Source organism: Electrophorus electricus, chromosome 3 (assembly GCF_041902795.1).
Source record: "Electrophorus electricus isolate QZ-2024a chromosome 3, ASM4190279v1, whole genome shotgun sequence".
NCBI classification, from domain to species: Eukaryota; Metazoa; Chordata; class Actinopteri; order Gymnotiformes; family Gymnotidae; genus Electrophorus; species Electrophorus electricus.
Window position 1 is genome coordinate 28,864,491 of NC_137499.1, and position 7,500 is coordinate 28,871,990.

The 7,500-nt window shown below is 40.1% G+C and overlaps 1 protein-coding gene across 1 annotated transcript in view; it reads right to left on the bottom strand.

Moving 5' to 3' along the window:
• Window positions 1-7,500, bottom strand: part of elfn2b (extracellular leucine-rich repeat and fibronectin type III domain containing 2b) — a 54,835-nt gene that overhangs the window by 28,813 nt on the left and 18,522 nt on the right. The window lies entirely within an intron of this gene.

Below are 7,500 nucleotides of genomic sequence, written 5' to 3' on the forward strand. Positions count from 1 at the left end.
GCTCATTTGCAACACCCAAGAGAGGAGCCATCACTTTTGTATGTCCAACATGGAGACCAAAATAAGAGTCCGCATGTGGGGTTTGTGTGTGTGTGTGTGTGTGTGTCTATGTGTGTGTGTGTGTGTGTGTGTGTGTGTCTTTGAGTGTGTGTATGCATTTGTGTGTGTAAATATATTGGGAAGATGCTGACTCCTGAAACTACGCACAGTTTATGATAATGCTGTATCACGTGCAGGCTTTCCTGAGCTATCTTTTGAATCTGTCTCCATGTTGCTCTGGCGTCTCTGTCAGTCTCTGTATGGTCTCTGTATGGCTCTCTTTTCCCCAAGCCCATCTGCTTGAGAGTTGAGTTCAAGGAAGATACAGAACCCAGGGTGCACAAAGGCTAGATAAAGAATTAATGCAGCTCATCTGACAGCCCTTTGTAGTTCAAACCAAGCCTGTGATTTCCACTGCATGGAGATGCATGAAGATAACGCATACTGCAAAGTATAACCTCTCTCTCTCTGTCTTACTCTCTCTCTCTGTCTTTGTGTGTTTCCATCCAGTGTATTTATGCACTAAATGTCAAATGCTGAATATATTCCCATACTTTACAGGATACAGGTAGACTGAGGAGGAGAACATTCCTCGGTCTCAAATACATCATTTCACAGGGGGAATGGGACATTCTGGGATAGTGTGGCTAAAAATGTTCAGTAATCTGTTTCTCCACCACATCTTCCCAGCATCACTGTGCATGATGGCATCCCGCTGCTGCCACATGGAAGTGCACTGCAGTCATTGAATGGCTTTCTACAGTGCCAACATATTGGCCTCTGCACTTACTATGAGAAATGTGGTCATTAGCTGAAACAAGAGACCTTGCTCAATATTATTAACTTGGCTATGTGCTCTGCCTATACTTCCTGTGGGGAGTGTGGTTTTTATGGATATGATGTATGATCAGGGACATGTTTATTTTACTGAACAGAGCTGATGGAGATGCAGCCTGATTCACATAACATTTTGTGAAAATTCAATTTATCACTTAAATCCAATATTTATGTACCAATTCTCTCTCTCTCTCTCTCTCTCTCTCTCTCTCTCTCTCTCCTTAGTCTCATTACTCTCTCAATCCGGATATCACTCTCTCCTTTTGTCTGTCTGTGTGTATGTGTGTGTGTGTGTGTGTGTGTGTGTTTGTGAGTATGTTTGGGTGTATGTGCATGTGTATGTGTGTATTGTAGAAGAGTATAATACTGTGCAGCAACAGTATTCCCCAGCTACACGCCATAGATGTAGCAACAGTGCACGTCAGCTACACCCTGAGTGGCAGCAACAGTACACGCCAGACTTACACTTGCAAAGGCAGCACAAGCCTTCACAGGTAAAGCCACAAACACTTGCAGTCCTCCATCTGTGATCCAGCCAAAGGACCAGAGACAGCATTAGAGTGCAATTGGCTACTTTTCCCTGTCACTGGCGGCTCTGGTCTCAGACCACATATCCCACTTTTTTCCAGGCCTCTGTCACCGGGTGATAAAAAGCAAATCTGATCTAAAAATGGAACTGCTGTCCTGGAGACCTTTTGCAAATATGGCCATAGGTGCACTGTCGTAGAATTAAAATCACAGAGGTTGTGTGCCAAGACTAGGGTGCCAGGACTACCTAATGTGACTAGGTACATATAGGACATCTGTGTGAATCCTTCAGAGTAAAAGTGAATGCAGACCAAACTAAAGTGTAGTCATATTGAGAACAGAGCACTTTGGGCTACAATTATCTGAACGTCCATCAAAATGAACACACACGCACACACACACACATACACACACACAAACAGAGAGAGAGAAAGTCAACTCCTACCATAGTTTCATACTCTCCGATCTCTTTTGAATCAATACTTTCATTATTTCTTGATTGTTTTCTATTACTTTTTAGAGAAATGTCAGACACAAAATATTTTTAATCATTCTGTGTGTCTCTTAAACACACAATTAAAATGAACAAAGCAGTTTAACAAAAAATGGCTTTTGAATTTTATATGCACTGCTGTGGAACAGCGTTTTATGCAAAAAGAAGGCTATACAAAAAGAATTGCCTGAGATAGAAGACTATATTTGTCTATTATATTTATATATCCGAAAGCACAGTCTGATTAGCTATTAGCTAGGTGAATTCAATGCCATGCTGACAGAAACTTGTCAAACCAGCCTGTCTGTACACACACACAAACACACACACACAAATAATATATTTTCTGACCAGAGTAGAAGGATTAAATCTATTAGTGTCTTAGAATGGAGCTGGTCCACCACAATATTTTCATTGTATGAGGACATTCAATCAGGCAGCTGTCTGGATTTCGCTATACATCAACTGCATGACCCCATCAACCTCGTGTGACAACCAATATCCTGCACAATTCATCAGCACACATTCGAATGCTCTCTGTCATACATACAAAAACACACAAAGTGTCTCACACACAGCTTACGTCCCAACTCTATACCCAAATCCTCTTAAAAGAATGTAAAACCCTCATTAAGCCCAGATCACAGATCTGAACAACACGAGGATAAAGAAAATCAGGAAAGCAAGACTGAAAGACAGAAAGAAGAAGAGACAGAGAGACAAGAACAGACATAGAGACAAAAACGGAGGATGAGAGGATGGGAGGGAGAAGTGCAGAAGGATGGAGGGAGAATGAGAAAAAAAGGCAAAAGAAAAAGAGACACAGAGAGAGAGACATACAGAGAGAGACAGACAAAGCGAGAGACAGCCATAGTGCTACCACAGGAGCATGAACAGGAGTCACACTCTCCACTGTCACAGTGTAATAACACAGCTCCTGTTTAATCACTGAGCAAGTGCAGGCAGCACAGCCATTATGCTCCTCACATCCTCTGCTGTCTGGGTGGAGAGAGAGAGAAGATAGAGACAGTGGAATATGTACCCTGCCAGTGATGTGTGTGTGTGTGTGTGTGTGTGGGGGGGGGTCCTCTGTATTTGTCCCTGTACTTCTTCTCCCCAAAGGTCTAAGTTTAATGTGCTCTACATGACCGACCTTTACTGTCAACAGAGTGCCACAGCAGCCAAACTAGGATAACCCCCTCCACACACACAAATGAACACACACATACACATACACATACATATGAACACACACAGAGTTGACACACACACAAATACACACACATGCCCACACAGAGTGCATATACACACATATACAAGTACAAATACACGTGCACACACACACACACACACACACACACACACACAGTAGGCTGAGCAAAGATCACCCCATGCAGTGTGAATTTCCGACCGCTAAGAAATATGGAAAGCACGCAGGTCCTTAAAACCTATTACATGAGCCTGGAAGGTTATCTAGGTGTCCTGTGTTAAAATCTCCATCTCTCTCTCTCAACTCTCTCACTCTTTGTCCCTCTCTCTCTCTTTTGCTTTCTCAATCACTATATTTCTTTTCTCTCACTTTATCACTATGTATTTCTCCAGAGCTCTTTCCCTCCATCCCTATCACTTTCTCCCTTTTTTCTCTCTTTACTGACATGGCTGTTTTGCAACAATATAACTGTAATGAAAATATCTATAATAGGCACCCATAATGGCACCTTGAACAGTAAACGCTGGTGAAACCAATAATAGAAACTGTGTGACTGCAGTCTGGTGTTGTCAGTAAAATAGTTAACCTAGGGGACATGTGAACTAAGGTTAACAGCCTTTCTCTGTTGCTCTGTGTCCCTTCAGTATGCTGTGAGCTTCCCTTCTTTCAATATATTTTAACATTCAACATGGCAACATTGGGTAGACATATATGGCTAATTTGTGGACATTTTAGCCTTTTAATTGATCAGACATATCTTTGCCCTGCATGTATTTTCTGGAGTTTTCATTTAGACCTTTATTATGTTCATACCAATCTTTATAAGCAAAGTCTCTGAATATTCATTTTATTTTAGCATATTCTATCCCCCCCCAGTAAGTGACCAGTAACACCTTACGGAGCATGAGGTTGGATATACAGGATTATTTTTGATGAATTCAAAAATGTCAAGCCTAAATGAATTACTTGCTTTTATCAACGACTTTTTGAGTGTGGGGATTAGTTCAGAGTCAGAGGCTAGAGTGTGCAACATTGCTAAATTGCTTGTTTTCATGAGTGATGGTTGATTTCTACAGGGCTTACTTTGATGTGTCATGCAGGACAATGTCTTGGCTTAAACCCTCCCTTACCCTGAAACCACAATATGAAGGCCCATACTGGATGTAGCTAGCAGAGCACTCTGGCTCTCACACAGGGGCGTCATCCTAAAATGTCTGCACTTTTTAATAGGTCCATTGACTGGAGGACAGGATGGGATTAGAGGAAGACACCTCCTGACATGCCCCCCACCCAGATTTCCCCAGGATGAGACCCACCCTGGGCCTGGGTGGATTGGTTACCCTCTATAGGACTTTCAATGTCTTAAATACATGGTGGATTTGCACGTTGTCAGGAGTAAGGTATTATATGGAGGTTGTAAAACTTTTGGATACAACTGAGTGGAACTGTAAAGCCGATATAGTGTAGTGAGAGAAACCGCAGACTGCAGAGGAACAGCTGATGTGAGAGTTAATGAGGTGCCACTCATTCAGTTACACTGCTGAACAGGGAAAAACTTCCTCAGGATCTACATGAACCAGAAAAACATGTAATAATGAAAAAAATATTGAAATATTTTATCTTTTTTTTTAAATTCAATGTTTTTACATTTTGTATGGAATAAACAAAGCAAACTCGGAACAGGAAGCCCCTCGTATATTTAAAACATAAGTGGCAGAGAACTTATGTATAAATTTTATAAGACCATGAAAGATGTACAGGCTTGAAGCAGAAGTGATGTTACTGAAGGAGACCATTTCCCCAGCCAGAGAGGAAAGTGGGCCTTCCTACTACAGCAGGAAGACAGCAGTTCACAACACTTCTATTTCCAGGTGTTTCTCTTAACTCAACCTGACCTGTTTTGTGGTTGTTCCGATGTTGCTGTTGACATGAAAAGCTCCAAGCTTGACTAAATAAGGATGCGATTTAAAATTCCATCCTCTCTTTCCCCAAGACCTTGAATGTGATCCTCTCCTTCAGTCACTCTAAATATATAAAAGCTCTTTCTTAGTTAGACAGTGGAGAACTCCCTCGGGACTGAATGATAAAAAGGCAGGAAGCCTCTAAGAAGTGCCGCTCACACGACGGCTACAGAGTGGGACTCTAAGCTCATCTGTACCAGGCTCAAAAAAAGTGAGAAGGCAAAAGTCATCTGTGGCATCTAATCCTCAGATAGCTGTCTGTTACATAAGTTGCATTGGGAAAAAAAACAAAAAAAACATACAGAGTCCATTCAAATTGATAAATGGCCAGAAAAATGATAAATACCTCTTCAACAGTTACATTATTTGGTACTTATGTATACTTATAGATACATCAGTTCTCAAATGTTTTCTTGATATACATATTGCCCTAAAAGGGCACACTGTAAACAAAAAGGCATTTTTCATGCCAGTCCACATATAGACTGATATCTGCATACTTGTCACTGTATAAATCAGTTGCAAAATAGTGAAGCATCTGTCATTGTGGCAAATTTCCATGCAGTTTTATGAGCTGTTTGGTTTTCCTTCTAGATGTGTTGGCAGAGCAAGCAAGCATCCTGTCTGACCCATAACTCCTCCCACTTGTTTCTGTTTACTGCTGTAAATATAAAACCACCGCACAGGAGCAATAGTCATTAGCAACCAAAATCAACACCCCAAAGATGACCTTTTCTTCAGAGTAAACAAAATGGGTTGAACACGTTGTTAAAAAAACAAAAGAAATTTTTTTTTTAAATTAATTAGGGTGTTTTGTGGTTTTCACAGATGCTTTATGGGGAAATTGGAATAAAAAAACCAAACAAACTTTTGACTAACTTGGGGTGGCATTTTTACAGCATATTTTGTTAAAATCATTATCAAGTCATTAAAAATGCAAACACTGACATGTTGCATTATATATCATGTAATGACCTACATACATACATTACATTACACATCATATAATGAGCTATATACAACGTAATAAGCTATATTATATTGTGCATCTCTGGGTCTCGTCTTGATTCTCAGATTTCACAAATCTTAAACCAGGTTACACTGCAATTATCATGAAGATTCTGTAGTCACAGATGACAATAACAAACCATGACTGAATTATTTGGTTGTGAGTTAAAATCTGTGATCTTTGAATGTGTAAAGGCAGCAAATGTAATGATTCTATGACCAAAGACAGCCTGTTATCTTCTAGCGGTGTCAGAATATTTTATCCAAAATCAGTGCACACCTAAAAACTACCAATAGGGAGTGGCCTGTATTTACACAGGTACCAACTGCAAATAAAACAAAGACAAAGTATATTTTGTTGGATTGTGGCAGAAGAGAAGATGCCTTTTTGATGTCTCCATTGGGCAAAAATAATTCTCACATGAATAACAAAAGCAGAACACAGTAATTTTCATGCTACATGGGTTTATCACCAGAAATCATTTAGCATGTAGTCTGACTTACAGCACAAGTGAGATGGCACAGTCTGTCATGGAGTTTGATAAAGATGTGAAGTATCTCATCCAGTGTGACCGCAGCAAACGTACAAGAGCACTAGAATCACACAGCATAAAGCTGTGCGAGTGCAAATCCACACGGCAATCAATAAAAACTTGTTTCATGTCAAATTATTTTACAAATATGACAATTTTTTATGAATACAATAGCAGAGAAAATGCTGATCATCTACAGATGTGGGATTTCTAATAAAACATGTGTGCATTTGTTCTCTTGAACTCCTGAATGGAATAAGCTGCCAAGTCATATTAAACTGAAGACTTAGTATGTTAAAAAAATAAAGAGATAAAAAAAAGGCTAATACACAGAGGAGGGCTATTGTGAATGTGTTCAAAGTTTCTGAAGCCAAAATTGGTCTTGTCATCTGACTGAATCATGTAATGTCTTTTTTTAATGAAATAAAGTGAATTAAACGAAGCAGGAACACAAACTGCAAAAAATACGATAAAGGTGGCATAGCAGCTGAAATATTTTCTTAGGTGAAAACACATAGAGGGAGATTGGGGACATAACCCATCTTATTTTCCACTGTTAGACAGCTTCCACTGAAGAAAGCTTCTTTTTCTTTTTTCCTGATCCAAGTTTGATGAAGTCTCCACTGATGGTTCATTCCCTTTGGCTACAGGAGTTAAGTAGTCTACCACATCTGAGTGATTTAATGCGCTTTATGGGTGGAGCTGCTAAGCAGAGTCAAGCATATAACAGTCTCAGTGTGAGTAAACAGGGCAGACGTGTCCAAGGGTTCACACAAATCTGAGACGGCACAGTAACCCTCCAGTAAACTGAACGTTTGCATTTTGCAGATCACAGCGACTGTTTCCGTGTCACCCGGGTAACTTATCACCAAGCATGAGTGGTGTGCACTG